The 22,575-nt window shown below is 38.8% G+C and overlaps 1 protein-coding gene and 1 pseudogene across 3 annotated transcripts in view; both read right to left on the bottom strand.

Annotated features, from left to right (window-relative positions):
- The window catches only part of KCNH1 (potassium voltage-gated channel subfamily H member 1), a 582,340-nt gene that overhangs the window by 320,079 nt on the left and 239,686 nt on the right, over positions 1-22,575 (bottom strand). The gene's annotated exons all lie outside the window — the stretch shown is intronic.
- On the bottom strand, positions 970-21,050 carry LOC140522439 (high mobility group protein B1 pseudogene; annotated as a pseudogene).

The following is a 22,575-nucleotide window of genomic DNA, read 5'->3' as shown; positions in this document are numbered from 1 at the left end:
TTTGTAAACCTTAAAGTGCTAAATAAATACCACCTATTACAATTAATATTACAATTAATAGTAGTACTTGTCATGGTGGTAGTAGTAGCAGCAGCAGCAGCAGCACCAGCAGTAGTAGCAGTAGTAGTAGTAGTAATATTTATTATTCCATCTAGTACATGTCAATTATAAGGAGTGCTATATTGGTAAGAGGGAAGCTATGTATCTCAATGGATAGAGCAATGGGCTTGAAATCATGATTCATCTTTGTAAGTTCAAATCTGGCCTCAGACATTCACTAGCTGTGTGACTCTGGGAAGGTCTCTAAACCCTGTTTGCCTCAGTTGTCCTCATATGTAAAATAAGTTGGAGAAGGAAATGGCAAACCACTCCAGTATCTTTGCCAACAAAACTCCAAATAGGTGCAGGAAGAGTTGTACATGACTGAAAAATAACTGAAATGCTGGTCGGAGGTGGTATGAAAATATAATTATAATGAGTGCTATACAGGACAGAGGCTGTATGTCATGGGCTTCTGTAGTCAAGGAAGCCCTGGAGTTGAACTGTTTTTGTTTATATGTGTATCTCTAGTATTTAGTACAATTCCTGATATATGTTATTGGTGTTCAGTCATTTTAGTTTTATTCAAGCCTTCATGACCCCATTTGGGGTTGACTTCGCAAAGATATTGGAATGGTTTGCCATTTCCTTCTCCAGCTCATTTTACAGATGAGGAAAGTGGAGCAAATAAGGTTAAGTGACTTGCCTAAGCTAGTAAGTGTTTGAGGTCAGATCTGAACTCAGAAAGATAAGTCTTCCTGACTGGCAGGCACTCTATCCATTGTACCACTTAGCTACCCAACCTGATGTACAGTACATTCTTCATAAAGGCTTGTTACCTTGTTTCCTCCCCTTCTTATGGCTTCTCTTCTGAGTCATATGCAAGATGACTGTCCCCAGAAGCCATCCAGTTATCTCCACTACTGCGGGCATATCCAGCTCATTGTTCTGCTTCTGACAGGAGCCACAAAGGATAGTTAATTTATGGGACAGAGTAGCAATCACTTTATGAACAAGCTTATTCTCCCTTTATTCCCCTCGATAGACCAAGCAGATCAATTTCTTGGCTTGTGAGAGAGATCCTCTCCATAGGAAGCTTCTCCAGGCACACCCCCAGGCTCTGCTGATTAGCCTGAAGCAGTATTCCTATCACAGAAACAGGGACAGTTTCTGTCAACAGCAATGGGAACCAGGCAGCCAATTAGTAAATGAAGGTTGAGCGTGAGAATGGAACAGGGATTGATCCCTATCTAAAAGTCAAATGGTCCAGGAATTTTATCTAGTGGAGTGAATCTCTTAAATCCTAATTTAGAATAAGATTTTCTTGAGAAAATCCAGCATAGCAGGGCCCAAGCACCTTCTTCAGTATGGAGATTTCTATTTCAAATGTAGCCAGTGGGAATTCCCACTGTATTCCCACAGTATTCCCAGTGGGAATGTGGCTTGATTTTTTTCTCCAAGTGTACATCATTATCTCACTCGAGAGGATATAAAGAGACATCTGCACCCTGTTTTGAGGCTCCATGTGAAAAATCAATGGCCTTGATCAGTGATGAGGGGGAAATATCTTTTCAAGGGCTCATGCATACTTCACAACTCTCTAAGGAGATAGGCAAAACAGTATTGTCCCTGTTTAATAACTGAGGAAACTGAGTCGTGGAGAGGTTAAGTGATTTACACATTGACATCTGCAGACGGAAAACTGCAACTCACATACAAACAAGGTAGCTAGGTGGTGTGGTGAATAGAGTGTTGAATTTGGAGTCTTCCTGAGTTCAAATTTGGCCTTAGACATTTACCAACTCTGTCACCCTGGGTAAGTCACTTAACCCTGTTTACTTCAATTTCCTCATCTATTAAAGAAGCTAGAGAAGGATCCAGACAACCACTCCAGTATCTTTGCCAAGAAAACCCCAAATGGGGCCTGGAAGAGTCAGACACAACTGAAATGACTGAAAAACAAGAACAAAATGCAATTTGCCTGACCCTTAATCCCATCTCTGCCCACTGTGACCCTCTGTCTTTCAACCCATAGTCTGCATTGGATTGGTGGTGAGCAGCCCCAGTGTCTAGTGGAGCCTATAACTATAAATAGCATGAAACTTGCTGATCCACATGAGAATAGAACCTCTGAATTCTGCCTTATTAGCACAGTACCTTTATCAACAGGATGGAATGACATAGACATATGTCAATATTCAAGTATCATACAAACTATCCATCATACTCTGGATGAGTTTTGTATTCTTACCAATTTGTTAGATAGATGGATGGATGGATGGATGGATGGATGGATGGATGGATGGATGGATGGATGGATGGATGGATGAATGGATGGCTGAGTAATGACCAGCCAAAAAATACAGGCATATAATTTCTTAGCTCCTCATACTCAGGGAAAAGTACTTTAAATCCTCTGGGTTTTTCCCTTTAATGGAGAAAAGGACTACTACCCTTAAGTCTGGGATTCCAGTTGAGAACATCTAAAAATATTTTTCTTCTCACCTTTAAATTACTCACTAAAGTAATTTTGAAAACAGTTTGAATATATACATGAAAAATGACTTGGCCTTTGAAGGCAACATTTCCAAGACACCAACGTGGAAATAGTGCCTTTGTTTCCATAGAAGAATGAGCTTCCTCCTTCAGGCACAGAGTTGTGCCGCCCCACGTACTTGAAGAGAGACCATATCCTGACCTAGAGTCCTTTAGAAGACTTAGTCACCACCAAACCTCTCACTCCTTGAGCTCAGACAGAATATAAATGTACTCGACCAAATCAGCTACCAAAACATATGCAGAGCAATTATTATGACATGAACTGTCTACCTTGACTTAGAACGTTTTTATCAAAATTGATGGGCCTTTATAGAGGCATGGTCCTATACTAATGTAGAAAGACTTCTCTTTGGGGAAGAAGGTGGTACAGTTGTCTGTGTATCTCTGCATGGGACTCAAGATAGCCATATCATCTACTCAAGGTGATGAAGGGCAGGGATGTCAGGGATGACAACTGGCTGCACATGCAGTGTATTTAAAGGCAAGTGTGTTTCTCCCAGGTTTGAGCACCCACCTTTATTCTCCACTAGAGGGAGCCATCTAGAGGTGAAGTAAAATGGTAGCCTTGGGATAAATGAGTAAAGTGGAAGGAGAACGGAATAAGTATTTTTATAGGACTTACTACGTGGCAGGCACAGGGCTAAGCACTCTACAAGGGCACAATTGTAACAAAAATCATAGCCACAGACTGTCAGGAACACTATTAATCAATGTGCTCTCTCTCTCTCTCTCTCTCTCTCTCTCTCTCTCTCTCTCTCTCTCTCTCTCCCTCTCATACACACATACATGCACACGCACAGACTATACTGTGTGTCTCAAGGGCACAAAAATCACAATCCCTATCCTTGAAGAATTCACAATGTGCCAAAAAGACAGAACATTCCCACTTCCAACCTACCCCCAACAATGCAGTATGTAAGGGACAAGACAATGTGATATGAATGACATCTACAAGTATCAAGGTGATGAGGAATAAGAGAGGGAGGGGAATGAGATGTATGAGTCCATAGATGTTCCCTGGAAAAGGTAAATCTTTTAGAATTCTTTCCTGACTTAGTTCGTGACTTTCTTGGCTGTTTGCACTACAGCCTTTATTTGTACAATGATTGTTTGCATGCCTTCTAAATAGCCTTCAATCATTTGATAATGATATTCTCTAACTTCCCAAAAAGACCACATAAGTTTTTCTGATTTCTACATTCACCTCCCACAGTACAGGATTGTACCCAGTGGGCTGTTCCACAATGTTTGAGGACTGATTATCCAACTGTGTTAGTTTATCCTCTGCTGACCATAAGATCATGGATTTAGAGCTGGAAGTAATCTTAGATCAGGGATTCTTTTTTTGCACTTAACAGTATTTTATTTTTTCCAATTGCATGTAATGATAGTTTTCAACATTCACTTTTACAAAATTTTGAGTTTCAGATTTTTTTCTACCTCCATCCCTACCCTTTCCCCAAGACAGCAGGCAATCTGATATAGGCTATACATGTACAGTCATATTAAAAATATTTCTACTTTAATCATGTTGTGAAAGAAGACTCAAAACAAAAGGGAAAATCACGAGAAAAAAAACAAAAAAGGGAAAATAGTATGCTTTGATCTGCATTCAGAGTCCATACTTCTTTCTCTGGATGTGGATAGCATTTTCCATCATGGGTTTTTTGAAATTGTCTTAGATCGTTGTATTTCTGAGAAGAGTCAAGTCTATCAAAGTTGTAGATCCGGGACTGTTACCCTTTTTTGAGTCTAGACCCCTCTGGAAGTTTAGTGAAACTTATGGGCCTCTTCTCAAAATAATGTTTTTAAATGTATAAAATATTGTATACAAGATTACAAATGAAATCTATTATGTTGAAATGGAGTTATCAAAATACAGGTTCATAGACCTGAAGTTAAGAATCCCTGCCTGAAAAACACCGAGTACAACCTCCTTCTTTACAGATGAGGAAGCTGTGACTCAGAGAAGACAAGTTACTTGCTCTTGGTCATGCCATCAATATCAGAGATGAGATTTAAATGCAGATCTTTCTGACTCTAAGATCAGCACTGTAAATCCTAAGCCATGGTGAGCACTGCCTTCACAAGACATCTTGGGGCTTTATGCCCAGATACCTGGTTGACCTTGACTTCACCACTTAACTACTGTATGTTTTCTCATCTGTAAAATGAGGGTAATAGCAGCACATACTTCCCAAGGTTGTTATAAAAATCAAATCAGATAATATATATAAGGTATATTACAAAATGTAAAAGTCTATATCCATGCTAGCTATCATCATCATGGCATGAGAGCTTGAGTATCTCCCAATAATCAATCCCCCAGTATACCAGCAGCTTCCTTTTTTTGGCACTTTCTCTTGTCAGATATTTTTTAGCCATGTTATTTCAAAAGGAAGGGAAGCAGAAGGAAAAGGATATATCACATACAGTAAGCAAGAAGCTGCATGAAAAAATAGGGAAATGGCAAAGTCTATATGCGAGTAGATAGGCTAGGATGCTTCTTTTTCCTGTCCCTGAGCCTTCTGCTTAGTTGACATGTTGGCAAACTAACCTGGAGTTTTAGAAACATGTGGGGCTTCCAAATAGCTATACACTGTCATGGCAGAGATTCTTTCTGATAATGACCAATACTGCTTAAGGCCAACACTGGATGTGATCCAGATTAATCATGAGGCCCAAGATGCAAGCAGTTAATAAGACCACAGCAGAGGAGACTGATAGCTATTATGACTACCATGGGGTGGGTGAGATGGAAGACCATGCTTCTCTGGGTTTCTCTTGATACATTCTGAAACCCAGGTCACCAGACCCAGCCTGAGACACACACACACACACACACACACACACACACACACACACACACACACACACACACACACACACACCCCTTCACTTATTCCTTTCCATGATGAGCAGGTATGAGTGCTTTGAAACTTTCCTTAGGTACTCCAAATATCTGTGAGTGTAAATGGGATGAGTCTGGAATGACGAAAGGTGGAAAAGTTCCACTCAGGGGTATTTAACTCTTTTTTCACAATGTCTAATAAACTATGGTACCACCATATATTGATTGTGTGTCCTATAAATACAGTGATTGTTCATTTAAACAGGAAGTTTCAGACATGGGGTAGGAATAGAACAAATGATTCCTTATTGTTTTTAATAGTTTTAAACAATATACCACATCCATCCCTTTATCAATATTGAATTTGGGACAGTGAGAGAAGTGGTTTAGTCAGAGGTAGAAGTACTTAGTGTGTTTGCAGGATGAGCATTCTCACTTAGGAAGGCTTCCAGTGCTTATGACAGAGAAACTCTGATAAGACCACTTTGTTGGTCACTTGAGAACACTATCTGATGAATAGCCCAGATACTACACTCTCTTGCTGGATAATTAATACAATGACATGCTGACCTTCTGTAGACTTAAGGAAAGCAGTTTGGACTGCTTCTGCCACTGCAGCATCCCAAGTATAACAAGCATCACATGCAGTTCACACAGTAGACAGAGCATAGACAAAGATCAAATGAGGGAGAAAAGAAGAGATATTGTGGCAAGAGTTTCCTAGAAGCCACTTGGCTAAAAGGAAAAAAAAACCAGATATATAAAACACTTGATAACTTTAAAATCTATCTAAATGTATATCTTTATTAATATTACTATTATTATTATTGTGGCTAGCCTGGGATTAAGTAAGGAATGTCATATGGGGAAGGAATTTTATTCCCTAAGGTTCTTAAACTGTAAGTTAGCAATTTTCCAGATAGAAAGGAATTTAAACAGAATCTTGATTTCCCTTTTTTCTCTCTATATTGATTGGGGACTTCAGTCAATAACCAAAACACTCAGATATTTTAAACCAGATCACCAAGGATCCATGTACTTCACATAAAAAGGAAATTAATCGGGGATTAAGTTAATTTCCTAGAGGCTTAGAATTCCTGCAACACAGTTTTCCTTGACTGATTGGCTTCCTAGTCTCCATGCTCAGTTATGGTGTCCATCTAATAGGTCAACAGGGAGGCTTCATGGATCATGTTCAAGATAAAGTCATTTTAGTGATGACTTGCACTGATTTCCCAATGGCGTTGCAAACTGAAAACAGATCATCATCACCATTACTGTACAGTAAAGGCTGGATTGGGTGGTGGAACACAAAGACTGGCAGGATGAGAGACTTAGAAAATCCTCCTACAATCTCTGAGAAAGTAAAGGAGAAGGGAGAATAAGAAAGATACCGCAAAATTGTGGGTTATTTCCTGACCTTTTATGGACAAATAAAAATGAAATTGTCTTGGTAAGTGAAATGGCAATCTATTTCAATTTTCATTGCTAATGAAATCATTGCCATGTGAATAGATAGTTCAAGGCCTTACTTGTGTCTCTATTTATGTAAAAGAAAATGCCTGAACTATTGGGAAGGATATCTTAAATTAAATTTCTGGGTATCACTACTAGAGTTTCACCAATCCATACTAAATTAGCCTCAAGTTTTTTGACATTTAGAAGACTACTCTTCTATAAACACAGCTTGTATGTTCAATTTCACTCCATCTCAATTCTTTATGTTTCAATCTTATTTCATCACCACAGAATCATCATCCTAATAGTTCACATTTATATAGCACTTCATAGTTTACAAAATACTTCTCAAAATAACCTTATAAAGTTTTATGAAGGATTACAAAATTCTGGACAAATAATCAAAGACTTTAAGGACAAACATAGTAGTGGGGTTTTTTTTTATTTTTATCACTGGTGTTAAAAGAAAGTAGTGGCTTCAGAAAAAAAAAAGATAGATTTTGAAAGTGAATAACTTTTTAAGAAAATTATGAGAACAATCATTAGAAAATAAGGTTTTGATTCCAGGATCAGGGCTTCAGGTACAGGAATGACAGGGGTGGAATGCATCTAATAAGGGCTGGAAAAAAATAAATTTTCTCACAGACTTGTAAAAATTACTAAGAAACTACCCATAGACAACAGCAAATTCAACTATCACAGAGAGACACAGGAATAAAAGTGGAGAGAATAACTAATATATGGGAGGCAATCCATGAAGAGGACAGAAAATGGCTATGACCTCAAAAACTTACAGACTGGTGTATAAAGCATGGGAAGAAACCACCAAAACTAGAGATCTTTACAGAAGGGAATAAATGAAATCTGAGGTATCACTGAGACTTCATGGAATCCAACTCATGCCTAGAATATAGCAAAGGGAATAGCTCATTCAAAAGAAACAAATTACAAAATAAGAGCGATAGAGAAGCACTTCATATAAAGAAGATGTAATCCTTGTAGAAAATTCATGGAAAAAATATGGTGGACAAACCTGCAGGTGAGAATCAAAACAGGGAGAAGAGAAGAGGTATTGTGATAAAAGTCAGTTATATACCACCTGGCCAAAAGGAAGAAAGAGATGGTAAGTTAGGCAAATAGACCACAAGCTTGGCATAAAAGTCTCATAAAGTAATTAAAGGGAGTCTTCCAATAAACATATGCCTGCTGGAGATCTCTTCCCCCTTTTCCTTTCTCATTCTCACTCCCTTCTAAAAGCAGAAAAGCTTATATCTATTTTGTATGCACACCCACAGCAATTGTTCCAAACCTCCTTTCCTCAAGCCTCCTGGACCACCAATCCACTCTCATCAGCAAAGAAACTGACCTCCTACTTTACTAGAAAAAAAAGTGGCCATCCATTGCGAGTTTCCTCTTCTTCAGAACTCTATAATTAAAAAAACCCTCAATATTATTCTTCCTTCTCTATTCCTTTTTTTAAAAAAGGGGCCATTTCTTCCAAGACTAACCAGCTTCTACATACTCCCTTGATCTAATCACCTCCCATTTATTTGCTCTGGGATCTTGGCTCATTGCTCATCCTTTCTCCCTCATCTCCCACCATCTCTTCTCTTCCACTGGCTCCTTCCCTGCTGGCAAGTTAATGTCACACAAAAATTAGTTGAAGGAATTAGGGATGTTTAGTCTGACAGGAGGTGAGACACTATAACCATCTTCAAATATCTCAAGGGCTCTCATGTACAAAAGAGGTCCAGAGAGCAGCAGCAGGGCCAATGGGGAGAATTTACAGAGAAGTAGATACAGGGTCAATATACAGAAAGACTTTCTAAAGACTGAATAATCTAAAAGTGGAATTTACTTCCTCAGTAGGCAACAAGTTATCCATCTGTGAAGGTTTTTTCACATGGTGACTAGATAGTTATTTGGTCTGTTTAGGGAAAGATTGAATTAATGACATCTCAGGTCTCTGAGACACTATAACTCTTTTTCTAAAAATTTATTTTATTTTATTCTGAACTTAAGAAATAAAAAAAAATTCCATAACATAAAAATGATTGTACATGAAACTGCAAATCTATTATATACTACTTGTTATTCCTTTTAAATACATGATAAAACTATAATGTAAATTTCTTTTATTATTTTTTCCTTTTTTCTTCCCTCCCCCATCCTAGAGATGCCTACCACTAGACACAAATATGTAAACATATGTAAAACCATTCTACACATACATCTATTTATCAGTTCTTTTTCTGGATGCAGATAGTGCTTCCTTCACATATCCTTTGTAGGTAATTTGGGTATTTATAACAGTCAAAATGAAAGCCACCCAAATTTTTTCTTAAAACAATATTGTTGTTACTGTTTACAAGATACTCTACAATATACTGTTTGCAATACACTTTTCGATATTTTCGCAAGTCTATCCTATATGATTCTATGTGGGTAGTACAAATACCTATTACCCTGATTTTACATGGGCAGAGCAGGAACTGGAGCTTAGGTCTTATGACCAAGTTTATTGGACTTTCCACTATGTAAACTGTGAAGTCCTCTCTAGATGTAAAGAAAGATGGCAAGGAGGAGGAGAATGATGGGGATGAGGATGGAGATGAGAATAGCAATAATGATGAAAAAAAAACCAAGTCACTAAAGGAGTATGAGGATACAGATGAGACACACTTCTAATCTTGGGGAAAGTGAAGTCAGTAATTGAAAATGACATTTAAAAATTACAGAAAGCATGCAGAAGCACAAATAATAAAGTATGCATGTCACTCCTTAAGGAAAGTGGCAGAATAAAGGGGAGAACATGGTAGATTGGAGCAAATTGAAGTATTCTTGTTGGCTGCCTTCTGAGTCAATCAATAATTTTTGTTTTTGCAATGAAGGAAGAATTTCCAAGAGGGCCAGCTCACACAACTGCCCTCAGCCCTGATGTCAGAGCAAACGAGGAAAGGATCAGAGAGCCTTCCACAAGCCAACAAAACTTTTCAAAAAGATAACCTGCAACTGTCTGTCTGTCTGTCCATCAGCCAAGCTGACCTAGTCAAATTGGGATGAGTGAGAGACAAAATGAGTAGAATCAGGCAAGGCTAGTGACCATATTTTCATTGGCTAAGAAACAAATTAAATAACTCAGAACACACACACACACACACACACACACACACACACACAACTTTAGGAAGTTCTTGGGAGAGCTACTGAGGAGAATTCTGGCATTAAGAGGCTTCCACAAGCTTTCTCCAGCAGCTTTCAAACAGCTGGGAAGGTTTGGCTTTTGTTTTTAAGTCCCAGAGAAAAGCTCAGTGTTTTTTTTTTAATTCAAGCCATATTAATATTAATGTTCAGGCTGTTTTACCCATTATTTCAGATCTCCATCCAAAATACCAAGAAGGCTTCCTGGGATGCAGTTCCTGTATGGCAAAGAGTCATCAAGCATCATTCAGGAAATATATGCCCATTTTTAGATTTCTAGTAATGATTCTTTGTACTTTCAAGTACAATGTCATTAGAATCTCCTAAAATGACTTATGAATATCTAATTAAATCCCATTGGCCCCTCTATTCTCTAATGTATGTCTCCAAACCGAGAAGTAAAAATTTTAAGATCACATAAGCTTACAAATGTATTTCACTTCCATTTGCCCAAAAGCAAATCATTTCTATTTTGATTTATCCAAGAAAAACTCAGCCTTCAAGTTATTATTGATTCTGTCTGTCTACCCTGCTGAGTTTTCATGTGTCGGCATAAACAGGATTCTTTATTAAGTCAGGCCTAAGCAATTTCACTCACTTCCAAAGATGATTCTCAAATCTTTGTGTCTTTGAGCTCCAGGCCTGTACCTTCACCTGTGTATCCAATCTTACACTCCAAGTGTCTAAAACTAATGTTAACATCTTTTTTCTTAGATTTATTTTTTCTCTTAATTCCCTAGTATCCTTTATTTTCATTGTAGCCGTTAGTCCCTAAAATTCCACATTCTTGATGTCTATCACCTTTATTTTGGTTTACTTGCCTCTATACCTAGCCTCTATCTGATGATAAGGCTTTTAAACCATGGGTTCATCATTCCCTAATAATTTCTCCCTCACCCTCGACCTTCTGCTATTCTCTCCATGCTAAACTCCCTGCATTTAATTACTTGTTCAGCTATGGATTGGACAAGATGGTCTCTAAGGTCTCTTACAACTCTGAGAATCTGTGATTATTTTTCCTAGACTTCTGAACACTGATGGAAAAAGTCATGAAACCACACTAATTTCATCCATTTAAAATTCATACCACTTACCCTCAGCTAAGCCTTCCCTGCTGGATATTTTTATGTGTTTCTTTTAGACTACCTTTCACTTTCCCCAAAGTAGCTTTTCTTGGCCTTTTTCTTTCTCATCTCAAACCTGCACCCGATAATCTCAGCAAATTATTCTGCCTACTACTTAACTTAAAAAATTGAGGCCATGAGGAACATGAGGTTCCTCCATCATCACCTCTGCCTCCCTAGGTCAAAAATTCCATGTATCTCGCCCACTGTTCTCCTCCTCCCTGTCTCGGAGAAAGAGATGGTCATTGTCCTTTCCAAGGATTACCAGCTAAAAACAATAATTTGTTGTTCAGTCATTCTGACTCTTTGTGATCCGGTTTTGGGCTTTTCTTGAAAAGATGCTGGAGTAGTTTGCCATTTTCTTTTCCAGCTCATTTTACAGGTAAGGAAATTGAGGCGAACAGGGTGAAGTGACTTACCCAGGGTCACACAGCTAGTAAGTGTCTGAGACCAGATTTGAACTCAGGAAGAGGATGCCCAGCTCCCTGTACACTGCACCACCTAGCTGCCCACAATGTAAATAACAACAACAGCAGGCATTGATATTGTGCCTACTATCTGCTGGGTACTGGGCCAAGTATTTTACAATGATCTTACTTGATCTTCACAATGACCCTGAGAGGGAAGTACTATTATTACTGCCACTTTACAACTGAGGGAAATGAGACAAACAGATGTTAAATGACTTGCCTGAGGTCACATAGTAAGTGTCAGAGGCAGAATTTGAGTTCAGGTCTTCCTACTACCAGATCCAGTGATGGATCCAATGAGCCATCAAACTGCCTCTGCCATAGGCTCCCCCTTCACTCTTGTCAATCAATGACCCTTTCTCTCCTAAATCTCCAATCAATCTCTCCCCTTCTCTACGCACTTTTCCTTCTGCTAACAAAAGTTACAGTCCACTGTACATTCTATGAGACAAAGTCAGGGAATGTATAGAAAGGTCTTTAGGTGCCCTCTTTTAAGATAGCCTGTCAGGGACCTTACAATACTGACCAACTTGACTTTGGTAATGACACTTATTGGATTAGCACCAAATTAGGACATTAGAAAATGTCCCTGCGAATCTAAGAAACAGACAGCAAATGAGGGTTGGATGCCAGTCTTATTCACAGTCACTGTGATGATCACCTTGACACTGACGATTAAAGAAGGAGGGGTACTCCTTTATATTGAGATACCACAAGATAGCCAGATACACAGAAATAAATCAGCAGTGCCAATGCCTCACCCTAGGAAACTGCTTCAGCACAGTTGGCACTCAAAACTAAAGCTGACAAACCACAAATGAGCCAACACTGGACTGATGACATAAATACTTTCATTATGAATCAATACTATTTTATACCAAAATCTCCTCAGTTAGAGGCAAAGGCTTTCAAATTGTTTTTTATCAGATAAGCCTCATCAAATACCTACTGTGTGCCAAGCACCATGTTAAATGCTGGAGAGACAATGAAAAGCCAAAGGCAGTCTGTACTTTCCAGAAGCTCACAGCATAATGAGGAATTCAGCACTCTCACCTCTAAGTCACAGGATGATGCATTGTTGACCTCTTCAGGGAGTCATAAAAAATAACTTTGTCCCTGAGTTGAGATTAGACAAAGTAAGAGATGAAGTTGAGGAACTTCTAAAACGTGACAAAGGAAAAATGTTAGAGAACCTGATATGTTGCTAGACTTAGAAGTCAAGAAGACCGGAGATAAAATTCTGCCTGAGAAACCTAGTGTCTCTGTAACCATAGGCATGTCACTTGACTACTCCCAGCTTTAATTTCCTCATTGGTAGAATGGAGATGATAATAACACCCATCCCACAGAGCTATTGCAAGAATAAAACAACATATGTAACAATTTTTCAATCACGTCTGACTCTTCGTGACTGCATTTGGTGTTTTCTTGGCAAAGATATTAGAATAGTTTGCCATTTCTTTTTCCAGCTCATTTGACAGCTGAGGAAACTAACGCAAACAGGGCAAAGTGACCTGCCCAGGGTCACATAGTTGGTAAGTGTCTAAGGCCAGATTTGAACTCAGGAAGATGAGCCTTCCTGACTCCAGGCCTGGGACTCTATCCACATAAATGTTAGCTATTGTTATGACTGCTGACGTTGTTATTATAATTACTAACTTAGGTCATGTGGAAACAGATTGAGGCAGATCATTCTCTCTATCAGCCTATACGTGAGAGTTGTTCAAGGATAGATACTTTTAGTGAGCCTATGCAAAATAAGCTTACATCTTAACACTTCAATTCAACTACAAAAAGCTGTTATGTTATTTACATGTACAATCGGCCATCGAACTCTAATAGAAAAGAATATTAAGTTAATGACTTGTCCCAGGATAGTTTCTGCCTGAATTCCATCATTTAAGAAGAGAACAATTATTTTATATAGTAAAAAATAATACCCATAGTTTACATAGTGTTTTAAAAGTTCAGAAATAATTTCATATACATTACCTCACTTTATACACTGAAACCCTCTGAAATAGATACTTCTGGTATTATTACACCCATTTTACAGGTAGGAAAACTAAGATTCTAGAGTGATTAAGCAACTTGCCTAGGTTCACTGGTACTCCTAAGCATCAGAGTCAAGATTTGAACCCAGACCTCTCTCGACTTCAAGTCCAAATTTCTGTCTGCTATATTATTTTGCAATGGTTCTCCAAGTGAGGTTTGGGAATCCTAAAGTCTTCCTCAGACTCTTTCAGGGGAGTCCATGAGGTCAAAACTTTTTTTAATAACACTGAGATATTTTGGTTTCTAATGCAGTATCAATTCAATATCATGCATTTTAAAAAAGCTCTCTGGGGGGGACTTCAATTTTTCTTTGACTTTTAAAATTTTTTTCCAATTTTTAAAGCATTTTTATTTAAAGTTTTTAAATTCTACCCCCCCCTTGACCTTTCCCCTCCCTGACACACTAAGCAATTATGTAAAACATTCCCATATTAGTCATTTAGTACAAGAAGACTCAAATAAAAGAAAAAATTGAAAGAAAAAAAGAAAGTAAAAAAATAGCATGCTTCCGTCTGTATTCAGTCAATATCAGTTCTTTCTCTGGAGACGGGGAATGTGCTTTATCATCAGGCCTTTGGGGTTATCTTCAGTCATTGTGTTGCTGAAAATCGTTAAGTCATTCACAGTTTATCAAACAATATTGCTGTTATCGTGTAGGATGTTTTCCTGGTTCTGTTCACTTCATGATGCATCAGTTCATGTAAGTTTTTCCAGATTTTTCTGAAATCATTCTGCTTGTCATTTCTTATAGTACAATAATATTCCATTACAATCATATTCCACAGCTTGTTCAGTCATTCCCCAATTGAGGGGCATCCCTTTGATTTTCCATTTTTAGTCACCACAATAAGAGCTGTTATAAATATTTTTGTACAAATAGGTCCTTTTCACTTTTTTTGGATGTCTTTGGGATATAGTTCTAGCAGTGGCCCCACAATGAGTTTTAAGACCTTGTAAAGGAATACTGAGACAAAAAAAAGGTTTGAGAACCATTGTCATATCACTTTACAAACCTACTTATATCTTCCTTAACATAAGACATTTTCCCTTGATCTCTTCAGACCCTAATCTCCTTTTTTTTTCTTTTCACTGTCAAACTTTTGATAAGAGTATTTTGTAATCAGTTTAGTTCATCAATTATCAAATACCTATGATGTATCAGATGTTGGAGATACAAAGAAAAAATGTAAACAGTCTCTGTCCTCAAGATACTTACATTCTGGGAGAAGGGGAGATGTAAATGAGCAAATATTCATTTATGTTTATATATACACATACATACACACACATATATACACATACATATGTATACACACATACACAAAGAAAATATAAAATTATTTAAGATAAGGAGACATTGCTAGAGAGGTTCAAGAAAAGTCCCGTGTATGAGGGGACAATAAAGATGAGTTTTGAATGTCACTGGGTATTCTAACAGATAGAATTGAGAAGGTAGAGAATTTCAAATATGGGGGTGCCACTTCAAAGGCAAAGAATAAGAACCTAGAATGTTCTATTCCAGGGATGGCAATTAGTGTACTATAGCTAGATCGAAGAATGTATGGAGGGGAACAAAGTATAAGTAAAGGGTAAAGGTAGGAAGGCACCAGGTTGTAAAGGGCTTTAAAAGCTGTATAGCACAATACTTGATCCTAGAGATAGTAGGGAGCCACTAGAGTTTCCTAAGTAGGGGAGTGACATGGTCAGACCTGAAATTTAGAAAATCACTTTGGCAACTAAGTTAAAAATAGATTTGAGGAAGGTAAGACTTAGAGCAGCTAGGTGGTGCAGTTGATAGAGCACTGTGGCTAGAATCAAGAAGACATCTTCCTGAGTTCAAACCTTGCCTCAGACACTTACTAGCTGTGTAACTCTGGGCAAATCACTTAACCTTGTTTGCCTCAGTTCCCTGTCTATAAAATGAGTTTGAGAAGGAAATGGTAAGTCACTCCCCTATTTTTTCCAAGAAAACCCTAAGTAGGGTCACAAAGAGTTGGAAAACGTCAACTCATTCAGTATCTTTGCCAAGAAAACCCCAAATGGGGTCATGAAGAGTTGGATATGATTAAAAGGAATGAAGGGAGAGACTTGAGGCACACAAATCATAAGGTCAAAGGATCAGAGATTTAGGCCCAGAAGGGATCTTGAAGGCCATTGAGTCCAAATCCCTCACTTTTCAAACAGGGAAACTGAGGAGGGACTTGAACCCAGGTCTTCCTAACTCCAAGTGCAGTATCCTACGCCTCTCCAATTAGAAGGTTATTTCAATATTCCAGGCAGGAAGTGATGAGAGCCTGTATTACTAGGGTGGTGGCTGCATGGAGAGAAGGTAACATCTACAAAAGATGTTATGAAGGTAAAAGCAAAAAGATTTGACAACAGATGGTATATGTAGGGTAAGTGCATGTGAGAAGTCCAAGATTGACCTTAAAAGTTGTTGTTCATTTGGACCAATGACATCATGAGGGTGGTATCTTGACTTGCAAGTGAATTAGATTTAAGTGAGTCAGAACTGTGCAAAGTCATCAGCCTCAGTCCTCCAGTCATCAAAGCCTAGTGGCAAGATAAAAGTCAAGATGACAGACAATGGCCAGGGATGCAGTGGATGACCTTGACCTTTCTAAATTAAGGTCTTTCCTAGGTCTAAGTTTGTCTGAGGCAACTTTAAATGACTAGGTAAGAATTGAGACAAAAGATGGCCTAATTTACCATCACAAAAATATCATTCTGGGAGGGGAAGACCCTCAAAGTTTCTGACCGGAATCAAAAATAATTGCTATGTACTCTCATTCAAAGCCAGCAAAATCTAAGCAATGAGCCATGGAGGCTTGGACTGGGGGTTATAGTGACAGAAAAGTTGAGAAGACATGAGAGATGAAGAATATAAGATACTTCTACTTTGGACATGTCGAGTTTGAAATGCTTACGGGACATTCAGTTCAAGATGTTTAAAAGGCAACTGACAGAGGGACTGGAGCTCAAGAGAGAGGTGAGGACTGAAAATAAAGATATGGGAATCATTTGCATCAAGATGATAATTGAACTTGTGGGAGTTAATGAAATCATCAAGTGACATGGCATAGAAAGAAAAGATAACCTGGGACAGAGTCTTGTGGGATGGCTCTCATCCAGCAATAGACACCGAGAAAGATCAGCCAGCAAGCAGAAGACCCAAGAGAGAAAAGTATCATAAAAACCTAGATAGTAGAGAATGTCCAAGAGGAAATGCTAACATACAGTGCCAAAAACCAAAGGGACAGCAAGCAAGATAAAGATTGAGAAAAGACCATTGGGTTTAGCGACAAAAAAATCTCTGATAACTCTTCAGGGAGAAGTTTCAGTTCAATGATGAGGTCAGAAACCAGACTGCAAAGGGGAGAGGAAGTGGAAACATTGAATGTAGACAGCTTTCTCAAGGAGTTTTTAAGTACAAAGGTGAAGACAAATAAAAGATGATCGCTAGCAGGGATGATCACATCAATAGAGATTTTTTTTCTTGTTTTTTATTTTTAAAGAATGGATATCTTTGTAGGCAGAAGACAATAATCCAGTAGACTGGGAGAAAGTGAAAACATAGAGTGGGGATAATTGTGGGAGCAGGTTATACATGATCTATCTGACTCTTTGTAGACTGAGTGGAAGAAGCTAATAAAATGGGAGAGGCAAGAGAGACTAGGAAAGAAGAGAGAAGGAGGAAGACACAGGCAGAGAGATAGCAATGGTCAGTTAGCCAATAAACATTTATTAAGCACCTATGTGTCAGGCGCTGTGCTAAGTATTGGGGATATAAAGAAAGGTAAAGGACAATTCCTGCTCTCAAGGAGCTCACAGTCTAATTCTTCCAAATACGAATGAATAAACATATATTGGAAATAGTCAGCAGAGGGAAGGCACTAGCAGAAAGGAAGGGAAGAAAGGAAGGAGAGAGACAGAGACAGAGAGGGATAGAGACAGGAAAAGAGAGACGGAGACACAGAGAAAGACAGACAGAGAGACAGAGACATAAAGACAGAGACAAAGAAAGAGAAAGAAGAGAGAGAGACAAACAGACACAAAGAGACAGAGATGAAAAGAGAGGGAGATGGACAGGCAGACAGACACAGATGCAGCAAGACAGACAGAAAGAAAAGAGAGGGAGAAGAGGGAGAGAGAGAGAAAGAGAGAGAGAGGAGAGAGAAAGAGAGAGAGAGAGAGAGAGAGAGAGAGAGAGAGAGAGAGAGAGAGAGAGAGAATGACTGAAGGAGGGATGTCCTGGAAAAAAATAGTTGGGAATGGAATCAAGACCCGAGGTGGAGGGGTTAGCTTTGAGAAGAAAGACCACTTCGATCCTGGAGGAAAAGAGGCAATAGGACACAGCTTTGAGGTTTAGCAGTAGGGAGATGAGGGAAGGGGAGGTCCCTAGCTGATAACTTCCATCTTGCCGAGGTCATCTAACTGAGAGAAATATGTAATGGGGGAGGGGGCTTAAGATGAGAAGAGGTTTGTAAAAATCAATGTAGGGAATGGAAGAGATAGTTAGTTAATGAGGTGAATAATTGGATTGCTGTGTAGCCATAATGAGACAGCTGAAGTTAGATAGCATGAAATTGTAATGGACTCTTTAAGGACAGTTTTGTGACTTGCAGCAGAACTTGCTGCTTTAGAGATACTCAAATGATTTTTGATCTTCATTAATTTGACTATTTCCTCCAGTGATGCGTATATCTCAACCCACCCATGCCTGCCCAACTCTTGTGACTCTTTTCTGTGTTTTCCCACAAATTTGCCACTGGGATCCACCCAATGTGCTAGGAGGTCTTCCTTGGTAGCTCCTGATAGTGAGGGAATATGAGCTTCAAGAGAGCAGGGATTGTTTTGTTTATTTTCCTCTGTATCCCCAGAGCCTATCACCGTGTCTAGTTCATAATAGGCACTTAAGAAATGCTTGTTGATTGATCGATCTCAGTTGAATACTGTGCCTCTCCACCTGCTGTCGATTGCCCTGACCACATGACTAGTCTATCTTCTTTCCAGCATTCATTTCCCTGATGACATCCTTACTGCTACTCTTTGAAGTTCCTCATTTCTTAGAAATTGCAGCCCGCTCATGCTCAACATATGTTTTATAACATTGCCCTCTGTGTGACATTCATTTTCAGTTCTTCAGAGACTGATAGATTCCCTGTCTTTACAAAAGCATTGATACTGGTGTTAAATATTGGTATTAAAAAAGATAACCTTCTGCTTCTGGGACGAGTTGGGAGATTCACAATTTTCTAAGGACAATTCAGCCACTCTCTATCTTGAGTTTAATCTTGGGGCTAATGTGTTATCCATTTGTAGCATCTTGTCTCAGATGTTCCCCTCCCCACCAACATCATCCACATTAGTTACTCCTATAGAGAAGGGACCCAACCATCTCCACCAACCAGCAACAACTGCCACTATAGAATGGGCAAATCAGCCTCGTTGAAACAATGAGGAACCCTGAGGGAAAGCCATGAAGTAGCATGTATCAGGCAAGTAAAATTATTGCTAAAACCTAAATGATCATTTCCTCTAAGACTCAGATGGCGATAAGACCAGAGTTCTGAACCTCAAAGCCCTGGCAATAGCAGCATCCTGAAGACCAGACCCCAAAGTCATCGTTTAGGGGAGAAATCACTGTGGGGAAAGGGCCTATTTTCCCTGATACTACCAACACCAACTGCTGAACAACCGTCATCAAAGAATATGTAAGGAAGAGCTCTAGGAGGGGAGTCTTTGCCACCAAAGTCCTTAGCACAGTCAAACAGTTCAATATCAAAATCTGATATGAGAGGAAATTACATTAAAAATGGCGCATTACCATCAGCTTTGCCATGGCACCCTAAAGACAATGAGATCTTTCCATCTGTCTTAAAGCTGAAATCTTATATATGTATTATCTTCCTAAGAAGAACATGAGGAGAACAGGGGCTATCTCACTTTCCTATCCTCATAATTAAGCCCAGTGCTTTGCATGTAGTAGGGGCAGTGAGGTGGTGTAATAGATAGAGGACCAGGCCTAGAACCAGTAAGATCTGAGTTCAGATCTTTTTTTTAATAAAAAAAATTGTATTTACTTAGAAGCATTCAGAATGTCAACAAAACAGCTGCAACTTTTTTTTGTTTTTGGAGTTACAGAGTGGTATTCAGTTAACAGAACAACAATTATTTCATATGCTTCATCAAAGACAACTGAAGATGAAAATGAACTACATCCCCATATATAACTAATTTGTGCTGTGTACCAACAAGAACCTGGTTTAAATTTCCATGCCAATTTACAATCCCCATACTGTACTACGCAAGGTTAGTGGCTATTGAAAATACCACTAAAGGACAAGGCTATCTAAAGACACATTCAGTAGTGTGTTAACTATACAAAAAAAAAGACACTGTACAGTTTAAAAATAAATCTTACGCAGCCTTACATTTCAATTTTTTTTCTTTAAAAAGAATGAGTTGTGTACAGGGGGGTTAAATGCTTTGTAGACAAGAAAAAACTGCTCTAGAACCAACTTATTCATCGTCATTATCATCTTCTTCAGCCTCCTCCTCATCTTCATCCTCCTCCTCGTCTTCTTCATCTTCCTTATCTTCCTCCTCCTCCTCCTTTTTCTTGCTGTTCTCAGCCTTGACCACTCCTCCCTTTTTACCGACATCAGGTTTTCCTTTAGTCCGGTATGCAGCAATATCCTTTTCATATTTTCCTTCAGTTTAGCTGCCTTCTTTTCATAAGGCTGCTTGTCATCTGCAGCAGTACTATTCCACATTTCTCCCAATTTTTTTGCCACATCTCCAATGGAAAGACCAGGATGATCCCCTTTGACTTTTGGACAATACTCAGAGCAGAATAAGAAAAATGCCGAAGGAGGCCTCTTGGGTACATTGGGATCCTTAAACGTCTTTTTTGTTTCTCCTTTAGGTAGTACGTAGGTTTTCATTTCTCTTTCATAACGAACTTTTGCCATGTCCTCAAATTTTCCTTTCTCTTTAGTAGACATTGTCTTCCACCTTTCTGAGCATTTTTTAGAAAACTCTGAGAAGTTCACAGAAGCATCTGGGTGCTTCTTCTTGTGTTCCTCTTGGCAGGTTTGCACGAAGAAGGCATACGATGACATTTTCCTTCTTGGCTTCTTAGCCAAAATGGGCTTTGCCCATTTTGATGACTTTCTTGCCCCAGTGCTGTCTCTATGGAGCTCAATGTACTGCAATGGCTGTGAAGAGCACAAGCCAGACCTTGAGTTCAAATTTGATCTCAGATACTTACTAGCTATGTAACCCTGGGCAAATTACCTAACCCCTACTTGCCTCAGTTCCTCATTTACAAAATGAGGACATCCTGCAGAAAGAAATAGCAAACCACTCCAGTATCTTTGCCAAGAAAGCCCAATAGAGAGAGTCGGACAAAACTGGATGACTGAAGAACAATTGCACATAGTAAAAACTTAACTGCATTTTCTTTTATTCATTCAGAGAGTTCATGAAAGGAAATACTACGTAATAAGGCTGCAAAGGTAAATTGGAACTAAGTTGTGAAGAATTGTAAATGCTAAACTGAGTTAATACTGGATTCTAGAGCTAACGTGGAGCCATTAGAGTTTATTGAGTAGGAGAAGGACACGGTCAAACATATGCTTTAGGAAAGTCAACCACTGACAACTATGTGAAGGATAGACTAGAGTAGGGAGAGACTTGAGGCTGGAGACCAGTTAGAAGGCTATCATAATAATTCAGGCAAGAGGTAATTAGGGACTGAATAAAAGGAAGTATATATGCAAACCCAAATGTAGAATGGACTGCCTCAGGAGGTAACCAGATGCCTCACTGGAGTCTGGAGGGTATGTGTGAGCACTATCTTCAATAGTGGATGACCTGATTGGGAATAGTGCTTTAACCAATATTATCTCAGCTGATACAACAATCCTGGGAGGTAGGCGCTATTATTACCCCCATTTTACAGTTGATGAAGCAGACAAAGGTTAAGTGACTTGCTGAGGGTCACATAGCTAGTGAGTGTCTGAGGTTGAATTTGAATTCATGTCTTGCTAATTCCAGGTCCAGTGCTCTGTCCACTGCACCACCCAGGTACCTATCTGAATAGGGAAGAGTGGGGCTCAGTTTCCTGGAGGTTAGTAAGATGGAGGAAGCACGGATCAGTGAGCCAGCAAGATAAGCATGTAGTGGTATCAAAATCAAATAGAAATAGAGACCGCTGAACTGTATATGAGGATCCCTGCCAACCACATATTGACTTAGAAAACCATATAGCGACATTATCTATGTTTTATTTATTTACTTATTTTTAATTTTATTATATTTATCTATTTTTATTTTATTACATATTTCCAATTACATTTTAATCTGGTTCCGGAACACTTTGGAATCTTGTGGGCCCTGCGCTTGATGCATCTGGCTAGTGTGATTGTATTATTATCATCAGGAGTGGTAGAACTGGATGACGAAAGACCTGGAAATCCCTGAAGTATCCAGCACACTGCCTTGTACACAGTAGGTGCTTAATATATGTCCGTTGAATTGAACTGAATTAAATTAAACTAAATTCAGGGCCTTTTAGAGTCTTCTGTTATGTTTCACAGAGGAAAAACACAAGCTAAATAAAGCACATTTAAAATGGTCAGTTCGGTTTAAGATGGCACTAAATCTTCATAAGAAATAAAACCATCTCTCCTTCTGTGGAGTAAACTACAGGGCACGTGACAGAAAGAGGAGCACTGGACTTTCTGCCAGATACCCCCAGAAGGCTTCCTTCACTCTCTGGCTTTTTTTTTTTTTTTGACTTGGAATCTGAAGA

Source organism: Notamacropus eugenii, chromosome 2, assembly GCF_028372415.1.
Source record: "Notamacropus eugenii isolate mMacEug1 chromosome 2, mMacEug1.pri_v2, whole genome shotgun sequence".
NCBI lineage: Eukaryota > Metazoa > Chordata > Mammalia > Diprotodontia > Macropodidae > Notamacropus > Notamacropus eugenii.
This window is presented reverse-complemented; position numbering and strand designations above follow the sequence as displayed.